General features: G+C 37.0%; 1 long non-coding RNA gene across 1 annotated transcript; it reads right to left on the reverse strand.

Moving 5' to 3' along the window:
- Positions 1-5,145: 5,145 nt before the first annotated feature.
- LOC144052478 (uncharacterized) lies at positions 5,146-7,245 on the reverse strand. Its single transcript, XR_013294223.1, has 3 exons — positions 6,544-7,245; positions 5,679-5,742; positions 5,146-5,600 (listed from the first exon to the last, which is right to left on the reverse strand). It is a non-coding gene; the product is annotated as an uncharacterized LOC144052478 (long non-coding RNA).
- Between the last annotated feature and the right edge of the window lie 3,798 nt (positions 7,246-11,043).

The raw sequence follows: 11,043 nt of genomic DNA on the forward strand, positions 1-11,043 counted from the left end.
TTTAATTTGATTTAATTTTGTTAAATATTATGAAGTGCTAAAAAAAATTAAAATTACAATTTTTTGTTGTTGTTTTGGCTGGAATGGATTGATGGCAATTCCATTCATTTAAATGGGAAAAGATGATTTGAGATCAATTTCGATGATGGTCACGCAACAAATTGAACATGTATACAGAGTGTATATATTTACAGTATGTATTTTAATCTGGCTCTTATTGTTCTATTATGTTAAAATGTACAAAATTTGTCATAAACATGATGCAGTTTGGGCTTGGTTGTCTTCAGTTTAAAAAAAAAGTTTATAAGTTAAACAGTATTTACATACGGAAGCGTTTTGCATTCACTTGAAAAAAAAAACAACTCCTGTTTTTCTGACAAATTTTTTGGGAGGTTTTTTTTTTCATTTTCTGTTTTTTTGAATATTTTTATCTGTTTTACTGAATTTTTTTTTCTGTCAAAAAATATTACAAAAAACAGTCTGAAAAAAAATATTCAGAAAAACAGGAGGAAAAATTACTCAGAAAAACAGAGAAAAAAAATATTAAAAAAAAAAAAACTGGAAAAAAATTATTCCAAAAAGCAGAGCTGGTGTTCTGTTTTTTGGAGTAAATTTTGTTTTTTTTACCTCTGAACTTCAAGTGACTTGTTGTAGACTCGCTAATAGCGGAAGCGGACACTTTCCCGCACACATATGCAATAAGATGGTCATGTTCACTTACTGGCTCTCAATAAAGGAGTAAATGTGTATACTGTATTGTGGTTTGTTAATTTATGAGGGAAAACCCTTTAAAAAAATATTCTGAAAAACAGAGGATTATTTTTTTAAGACAGAAAAAAAATACTCAAAAAAACAAAGCTCCCCCCCAAAATTAGTCAAGAAAACAGGACTTTTTTTTTTTTTCAAGTGAATGCAATACGAAGCGTATTTATATTTACAGTACTCAAACCAAAACAAAAGCCATTTAGTTTTGTTGGGATCCGGCCCACAAGCCAGTCTCCTAAGTATTTAAAAATAAATAAATAAATAAATAAATAAATGTGTTAATACATCAATTAATTAATAAAAAAAAAATCTAAACTAGGATTACTAATTGGAACATGACATGTCGTGTTTCTCGTTAACTTAAAAATCGATTAAGTTACCGCTTTTTCGGTTCAGTTGAATTTGAAAAATAAATACATTAGATAGCAGCAAGTGAATGCTTGTGTATGTTTTTCATTTATTTGCGTGTGTGTGTTTTCATTTACGTTCTTCCACTTAAAGCTGCCACTTGAAAAAGCCTCTTTAATAGAGGGCCTTCACTCAACACTTTGTTGAGAAAATACAAGTCACACACTTACAAGGCTATAGTATAGGAGACATCGCATACATAGTTTTAACACAAATCCTATATGTGTTTGCATACTGCCTTTTTCCTATTTATTTTTTGCTTGCTGGAAGGTGTTTATTCAGGGGATTTTCCATAAAATGTGAACGTTGCTACGAGCGGCCCAATTAAGGCAGCTGATGCTACACGGCACAAAAACAACGCTTGTTAGTTAAATAAATGGTGTGAACAAGCCCTCATTATTACGTCCTATTGCTGTGTTAGCTGTGCACAATGGAAACCGGATCCTAGATTATGAGTACACGTCTATGCTGACACAATGTAAAAACAAAATTGCTATAAATACACACAATTACCATACACAATTGAAACTTAACTTTGTAAACTTGTTGCGTACTTACTTGTATTGCCACACGGTGTTTGGAATATATTGCACCAACCAGCAGTCATTTTCTGATATGTCCTGTGCTTGTTGTTCCTCAATAAGCACAGACTTCTCTCAAATTGTACATTTTTCGTGGCACATGTCGATCCCTGCAGCAGTGCCTCATGAAAATTGAAAACGTGAAAAGTGCTGCTAATTAGTGTAAATCATATTGTTGAACCTCTTAAGTCTAAGGTGCCTCAAAATATGCCCCCAACAGTCATACAAATAAACAGATTTATTTTCGTGTAGAGAGAGACATTCAAATCTCATTAGACTTTGTAATTGAAATGATTAGTTATCAGAAATAATTAGCTTTTGTTTAGTTTTTGGTGCCAGTGCCTGTAAAGAGGAAATGTGTAATGATATAGAACTGGAAACGCAACATTATGTAATGTGTGTAATGCAGACAAACCAAAGGTGAGATTAATTGAAAGCTGAAGGTGCCTTAACATAGATTTTTCCAGGCGCCTGTTAAAATCATTGTCTTTTTGTTTTTTTTACGTCTATAGCCGTCAAAGGCAGTGAATGCGTTAATAAATGCATAACTTTTATTTCTACTATTTCTTAAAGGAAAACCTTACTCCTTTAAATCCGCATTTATTTGAGGTCAACCAACACCATTCTACTGTAAGTGTGTATGCATATATATATATATATATATAAATATATATATATGCCTGTTAATATAATTGAAATCTGTGAAAAAAAGAAACAGGACACTTCATACGTGAACTTTTCTTATGCAGTGTGTATGTTGTCAGCCAGTTGGGACGTGCAGACATTTTTTTTTTATTCTGTATGAAACAAATCAAATAAGTGTAATTTAATACATGTTTAGATTTCCATAAGTAAAAAAAGGGTGTGTGCCTACAATGCCCTAGTTCAGCGGCCCCCCAACGTGATTTGCGACAGACAAGTTTGATGTTAGTATTATTTGATGGATCGGCTTAAAAAAACAAAAAAACAAATGATTAATAATACAACGTACCATTATGATGAATGTATTTGTTGTAATTAGTGGAGCCGTATTGCTGTCCTTGGAGCCGGTCCCATTTTGGGGGATTCAAAAATAAATAAATGTTCAAAAATAACTCTAAATATTTATGTCTCATGCTGGCCGGCACCATGTTTGCTTTCCAAAGCAAGTCAGCTAGCAATGATATTTGATGGTGATAAATCACAGTTAAAACGGCATAATGGCAGACTAGCAGCACCTTTTTGATCAACTCATTCAAATATTTTTGTTCAGTTTCTCTTTGCAACCACAGAGCATGGGGACCCCCTGTTCTAAATGACTGAAATCAATTAGCTTGTTACTTTAATAAGCATCAGTCGGGCCCGTGATTGATCTGGCTGGAGAGCTGAGCCTTCGTCGGATTCTGTGTGTGTATGCAAAAGTTAGCATACTCCATGAGAATGTGGTTAAAAAGAAAGAAAGACTCCGCTTTCTGGAAGTACCTTTAACACTGTTGTGATGTGAATGTAGTAACTGCATCTTCTCAGGGCGCTTGACTTACGACAGCTTCTGAAGCATATGAGAGGATTTGACAAAGAACGCCTCGATTTCGGGTTGATCTATACCCAGAGTGTGTATTTGACATAAAGATACATACGTGACAAACTCAGGTGGATGGGAGAATTTGCACAAACAGAAAAAGCACGCAGTTACGCCGATTCTCTCTCATGCATATGAGAAAATATGACCCATTATGAAGAGGCTCAACTTCAAAGCAGTTACTCTCAAGGGTTTTACAACATTATTATTATTTATTCATTTTTAGTAGAATTTGCCTTTTATTTTTAGGTACACAGTTAAAAATGTTCAAGAAAATATTACTGATGACTGAAAAAGATTTTATTAGGATAAGTTTGACTTTTAACTCATTCACTGCCATTGACGGCTATAGACGTCAAAAATTCATTTGAACTATTTCTATTAGTTTAACATTTTTACAAGAAACCTAGAATTTTTGTTATTGTACATTTAGAACAGATATAAAATGTGTGATTCATCGTGAGTTGACTAGTTAAAAATTTTAATCGCCTGACGCTCCTTATTTTTAATAATCTTTTCTTTCTTTCTTTTTAAATCGCGTCAGGCGATTATTTTTTTTAATGGGAATTAATTCTATGACTTCAATAGTTAACTCACGATTAATCCCAAATTTTACATATTTTCTAAATGTCAAATGAATTTTTGACGTCTATAGCTGTCAATGGCAGTGAATGAGTTAATAAATGCATAACTTTTATTTCTACTATTTCTTAAAGGAAAACCTTACTCCTTTAAATCCGCATTTATTTGAGGTCAACCAACATAACACCATTCTACTGTAAGTGTGTATGTATGTATGTGTATATATAGAATTTTTACAATTTTTTTCCCCGCCAAATTTGAAGAGCACCAGTTATTTGTTAATTATTTTGACATTTAATGCTATGAGGACATCTTCAACATTTTTTCACCCACTTGCACACGCTCATCCTTCTCTTTTTCTAATCAGTTAATTACTTGTATAATTTAAAATGAAAAAAAAAGGACCCTGATATTTTGACATGAACAAATATTCGAAATGTCATACGCAAACATTCATTAAATGCTTTACTTTAATGCATGACATTATGTTTAATGCTCAAACACAACCCGTGCTACCTTAAACGTAGCCATCCGCTGTCACGCTAAAGGATAATCTATGGTCAAAAATTTATAGTGCGATTAATCTGCGTTAATTCATGATGAATGCAATTTTTTTTGGATTAATTAATCAGTTAACGCTTTAACTTAACTCATTGACTGCCAGACGTTTTCAGAAACGGGTTGTCGCCAGTGCCAGCCGATTTAAGCATTTTGACTGATCTTTCAAGGTCCACAGAAAATGTTGTGTTTGGACTATGGAAACACACATACTACCAAATGAACTCTCATCTTTCATCAGAAAAAAAAGTTTGTTTCTACCTTATTCCGTTCTTCAGTAATCAACAATAGAAAATGGTTAGTTTCACCAAAATGCTCTGTTTTGAAACAAAAAGCGGAAAAAAAGAGCTTTTTGTGAAACGATGTTATTTCATGCACTCTAGTGAATTGTACACTTCTTTTTGTCCATGAATGATGCCACAAACACCTAAATAGTGCTTTACTTCTGTAATACACCACCACCACCAACAATGAAAAAGTGTTTTTAGATTGCAAAATACGTTTATTTCCATTCAACAGTGTAACAATTTGACAAAACAATTTCGCAAACTATTTACAAATGTATGCAACTGTGGTACTATTTACAATTATGTGGATGTTTCAAATACAATTTTTCTTTTTGTAACGCTCCCATGCGTGTAAGGAGACGCAGCAGGATTTGCACAACAGATTAGTTTCACTTGCGATGGCTCCTTTCGCGTGCAGACGTTACACTTTCTTGACGGCCTTTTTTTCCGGAGAATAGCAAGTAGCAGACTGTACCCACTCCTCCGATGAATATGCATTGGACTCGGGGCACTCTTCGTCGTCCGATTGAACGTCCGCCTGAGCGTGCTCGGTTGTGCTCCGCGTTTTCCGGTGTTAGCATCGCTAGCCTGTGAACCTTTATGACGTCGTCATAGCCGCCGCGTCAGCCCTTCCAACTTCAGCGTCAACCTCGGAGTCACCATCATCATCATCATCGATGATGATCATCGTCGTCATCAATGTGCTCTTTAGCGTTGGTCGATGCCTTTCGTCTTTGAAAAAAATTCCCAAGTGTGAGCTGCTTGCGGTCGCCATTGATCGCTTCTTCAGCCATCTAGCTCCGCCTCACGTCTTCTACTGACGCCTACCCAATCTTGTCAAAAGAGAGTCATTGCTGCCATCTAGGTGCCAAAAATAGTCATTAGGCTCACTAGACCTGCTTGAAACTTTCACCACAGCTGGGCAAGGCTTTACTCCACCTGTTTCTGTCTTTTAACGTCTTTGGCGCTCCTCCGTAGGTTTTTGCAGAACGTCATTTAACGTCTTTGGCAGTAAAAGAGTTAAGGGGAAAAAATATATTTTAATGTTAAATTTTTTTATGAATTCGTTAATTTTCCTGGTGAAATAAGGCAATTTATTCTTTCCTTTGGTAGATTTTAGTGCACATATAACAATAGAACGCAACTGTCTTGAAGTATCAGTCAAATTCATCTAAAACAGGTGGCGCTCTTTTGGTGTCGTCTTTTCTGAAGAGGCAGGCATTAAATGAAGTTAAGTAATGAACTGAACACAAGTAGTAGATAATAATACTCACAGTGATGTATTCTTTATCCACTGTGTAGAATGACTAATATTAGTGTCGTACTGATGAGCTGGGATGAGCTGTATTGCTTAACTATGGATGGATGGATGGATGAATGAATCACATTGAATTTGGATGACAGGCCTAAAATGTTCCGCCGTGCGACAATCTTTTTTTTTGATGGACTGACGGCTTTATGTTCTGGAATGACATCGAATGATGAGCCCAAAGCGCTGCTCATCAGCGTTGCACCATCCACCCACCATTAGTTCAAGTGCCTTGATCAGCCATGTGCGAAGCCTGCAGAAAAATAGCGCGGCATGTGGTCGGTCGGTGGCCGAGTTATGGCGGCACATTTGCGCTCCCATTTCACACCCGACTAAGCGGGTGAAAAGTCATAGAAGTGCAGGGGAAATGATGATGGAAGTGACATGGTCAATAACTTTCATTATGTGTCTCTAACCTTGTTCTGTGTGCTAATTAATTTTCTGCTGCCTGGCAGTCATATGCTACGCTTGTGTTAGGAGCTCGGGGAAACGCACCAGTTCCGGAGCGGGAAAGGTGAAACGAGTCTCTCTCTTCGGCTTTGAGCTGTTTTCTTCATAAAGTTCAGCATTCTCCCCTGTTGTGCGGGAATAAATAATAAAGGTAAACTTTCCTTTTATTGTTCCAAATCCATTTGTTTAGTCAATACCTGTTTTACTACGAGAGCCTGAGTAAGTTGAAGAAATCAATTGTTTATTTTTTTAAATTCAATAATAGTGTGGTTTTAAATCTCAGCATGGGGAAATCAGAAAACCATCAAAGGATACTCATTGCAAAACAGAGGTCTTTGTTACTTTGCTTTGACTGTAATTTATTCAGGTCATTGTCACTACTTTGTATTTTTTTTTCTTATTTATTTACTTCCTATTTCTTTTATATTATAGTGAGACCGCAACTGACTCTTAACTCCTTCCCCAACATCTCACATGTGTGATACCAACAGTGGATTGAGTAAAACAAGGAGTGCAGGATTTTAGCACCACCCTGTGGCATGATAGAGAACAACAGCTTGTTTGTTTCATAGGCTTAAGTTCGTCTCTCAGGGATTTCTTCATACATTTCAATCAAAGGATCGCTTTCAAACCACTGTGACCATTTTCATACCATTATTGCATAATTTGCATACCAGCGTGTAATGTCTTTGTTCTAAAGGCTGCCATCAGGAGAAACAGGCTGCATCAAAGACAAACTGAGACGGCCATTACGTTAATAGCAAAATGCTCCTTGTGCTTCAATGGTAGCGCCATAATCTCTTTAACTATGATTTTCTTTGATATATATTATATTTTAAAAATGTCACATTTTCAGTGTCGTTTTGTACATTCTTAATGACCTTGGGTGTTCCCATTCTCCAGTGCAAGTTCATCGTATTGATTTCTCGCAAACATGCATCTCTTTGTCTCTGCCTATATTCTCTTCTATTCTCCTTCCTCACTCTCCAAATCGGGTAATTCTATGAATAGATGCGATGCGATTGCTACCTTTTCTCTGCAAAGTGCCAGTGAGCAAAGCAATGCCAAAGAGAGAGAGTTTCGTTTTGGCATTGAGTCTTGGTGTACCGCAGACACCCAAACACAGTGATCACAAAGAAGAATGTCCTAGATTTTAGTTTGGAACTGGGGGTGGGGGGGCGTGGTGACAAGATATTAATTATATGTTTTGACGGGGGTAACCTGTCACACAAAATACATCCTGTGATATTCCTTCTTTGCTATTCTTATTATAGTGTGGTTGGAAAACTGGGTTACGGGCACAGTGTTTACAATACAGATGCATAGATTGCTATACTATGTCAGTCTTCCTTCAACAACTACGCCTAGCATTTTCTATGCTAATTATCTGGTTCTAAAATCTAGATGATCTTAAAGCTGGAGTGTATCCCAGGTGACATGGTGAGAAGCTTGGAATAGCCTGGACCTATCACCTGTCGATCACATACAAACAAATGCTTTCATCACAGTTGTGTCAATTCCAACCAAATCATTTATTCGTACAAATAGTGAACATTTAATCGGCATCAGAGTCAAACTACAGACGCTCCCCACCTTACAAACGAGTTACGTTCCGGACGATCGTTCGTAGGGTGAATTTGTTCGTAAGTTGCTTCAGTGCTATATTTTGTATTATAATTTATGTTTAAAGCCTATATAAGTATATTGAAGGTTTATATAAGTATGTTTAAAGCTTGTACAAGTAACCTGCATTGGTTTGTACTGAAAAAAACTTAATAAAATGGAGAGAATACGTACACTACTGTACTGTACTACGTATGTTAGAGAGAGAGAGCGAGAGAGACACACAAAGTATGTACATGTACGTAATAAGATAAATAAAATGAAGTTTAACTTACTTTTGGAAGATGTACTCGATGCTTAAGGAGATGATGGAGGAGGAGGAAGAGGAGGATTTTATATCATGAGAGATTCTTCGTCGTCGCTGGAATCGGCTTCAAAAGTTATTTCCTCCTTCATGGGGACCGGCGTTTCTTCCTCCTCCTCCTCGACACGTTGCTCAGCCTCCAATGAGCTCTCACAGCGCCAAGCGTCGGTATTAGCGGCGGAAAGAAGCACTACGCGCAATACAAAATCTAACTTACAGCATTTCTTTCCGAACATTTTTCGACATACTGTACGCGCAGAAATGTTCGTATGTACCGTTGTTCGTAACTCGAAAGTTCGTAAGTAGGGGAGCGTCTGTATTATCAAAATTCTCCACCAACTTATCACGTCACTGTGAAAAGTAGTAAAGTGCTATCAAAATTAGAGCTGTCAAAATGAATCGATTAATCGACAAGTAATCAAATTAATCAACAATTATTTTAATAATCGCTGAATCCTTTGGAGACGTTTTTTAAATTTAAAATCACTCAATGTCTGTTTTTGGGGTGACTCAGGGAAGGCACGGAGGAGAAAAGGTGAGACAGAAAGCGACTGGTGGCTCTACGCTAAGCAAACAAAGCCTTGACTATTTCAAGGTTGTCACGTGTCACGCCGCCCATGAGCCTGTCTTTGCTCAAGCCTGTCTGCATTATGAATGGCTACCATGAACCCGAGCTGTCAATCAAAGCTGAAGACAGAGACAGGACCTCAAGGCTGGGGGGGAATATGAGAGCACTTTTTCCTCTATCGTCACACCTGACCTTAGTGGGGACGCTGGAAACCCCTTCATCCATCTAAAACACTTCACCTGGCCTTAGAATCTGCTATGAGAATTTAGCTGGAAAATGTAAAAAACAAAAATGCTTATGTGCTATTCTGTCCAGAACAAGTGTCCCGGGTGCATGCTCTTATCAGTGTGAACTGAATTGCTATTCATAATTGCTACGCTATTTATTTTTAGCTCAACACTGTATACAAAAGTATCAATTTTATGAATTATTAGCAAGCTACCATGCCCATTGTAGCATAGAAAGATTGGTGAATGCATTTGTCATTGAAAATTCTGAACACTTTCCTTTCTTTTCTTTGGTCCTTCATCGGGTCTCCTGACGGCCTCACGACTCTGGCTGGAAGTGTTCGGTTTAGGTGAACGGTATGGGATTTTTTTAATAGGTGTTAGGTGAACTAATGAATATTCACACACTCACACGCACGCACATACACATACTCACCCACATACAAAATAAATTTTAAAAAAAATTAATAAAAAAAAAAGAAAAGAAAAAAGAGAGCAATGATGATGACATGTCAAATCGGTAAAATTACCGAATGAACAATACTGAGCTCTACAGAAGAAGAAAAAGAAAAAAAAAAAAGGACAATTCTGAAATGGATGTTTGGTTAAAAATCTGGAATGAAACAGGGACATTTTGTTATAAACAAAAAATTGACAAAGTTCTATTTTTATTTATTCCCCCCCAGAATCTTAAATTACTTTTATTTGCAAATGCCAAACTTGGAGAAAAGAAACACTTACTTCCTTTCACACCTTTTGTGCTGCTAGAGGCACAATTCACAAGATGCTGTCACAACAAGACGCAGAATTTTCGAAAATTCAACTTTGACCTACTTCAAATATCAAACTTGGACAAAACTGGAATGAGTCTAATTGCTGCTGAAATGGACTCTCAACTTTTGCAAGCAGAGGGATTATTCTTACTTGTAGCTTCTAGGAGGCAGAGGAGTGAAGGAGGACGAAGACGGGATGTGGTTCGAGGAAGGGTGTACTTCTTTGCTTCTTCAGACACCAGCACATAAGTGTTGTCTGTCTGAAGGCGAGAAAATGTGAACACAACTCAGTTCAGTTAGAAGGTCAGAAAAACAGTGGCAAGTATGTTTACTCATATTTTCCGTTCAGGTGTTCGGAGCACAGATTTTCCAGCTTGTTGGACCAAAGGTCAACCCCTTTTCAGAGGATGAATCACATTTGAATAGTTATTTGCTTGTACTTTTATTCACCAAGTTTCATCCGAATTTAAAACCAACACCTTTTTGTGTGTGTTTGTGTGTGTGTGTGTAGGTGGACGGAACATTTATGTAAATCTGATTCATTGGGCTGAAAAAGTAGCATTGCAACTTTAATGTAGTTTAGTAAGTGGCAAAAAAATGAAAAGAGATTTAGGAAGTCAGGGTTGGTAAATCTGAAGCTATAATACTTCCCTCCCCTCATTTTTATTGAATATTTTTTTTCTCCATTGCCTGGGAAAATACTGGAAATGAGCCTGACTGAAAATGAGCCGTTTCTCAGAGTCGAGTAATATGAAAGACTCGGACCTCTGCTGTGAGCAGGTGTCTGAAGGTATTTTAAGGTACCGCGGCCTAATGACACATCGGGACTCTCTGTGGTTCTGACCACCGTCTTCGCTTCATCTACTGACTTAATTGAGCCCATCCTGTGACTAATTAGCATGGACGAGGTGTGAAATGTTGTACATTTAAAGACAGCAGCATGAGTTAGGTGACAAGAAGGGCAAGACTTTTTTTTTTTCCTTGAAATAAATAAGCATTTCCCATGATTAACACCCCCAGTTGTGATATTTGGTCTCCCAAGATTTTGGA

This window comes from Vanacampus margaritifer, chromosome 5 (genome assembly GCF_051991255.1).
Source record: "Vanacampus margaritifer isolate UIUO_Vmar chromosome 5, RoL_Vmar_1.0, whole genome shotgun sequence".
Lineage (NCBI taxonomy): Eukaryota > Metazoa > Chordata > Actinopteri > Syngnathiformes > Syngnathidae > Vanacampus > Vanacampus margaritifer.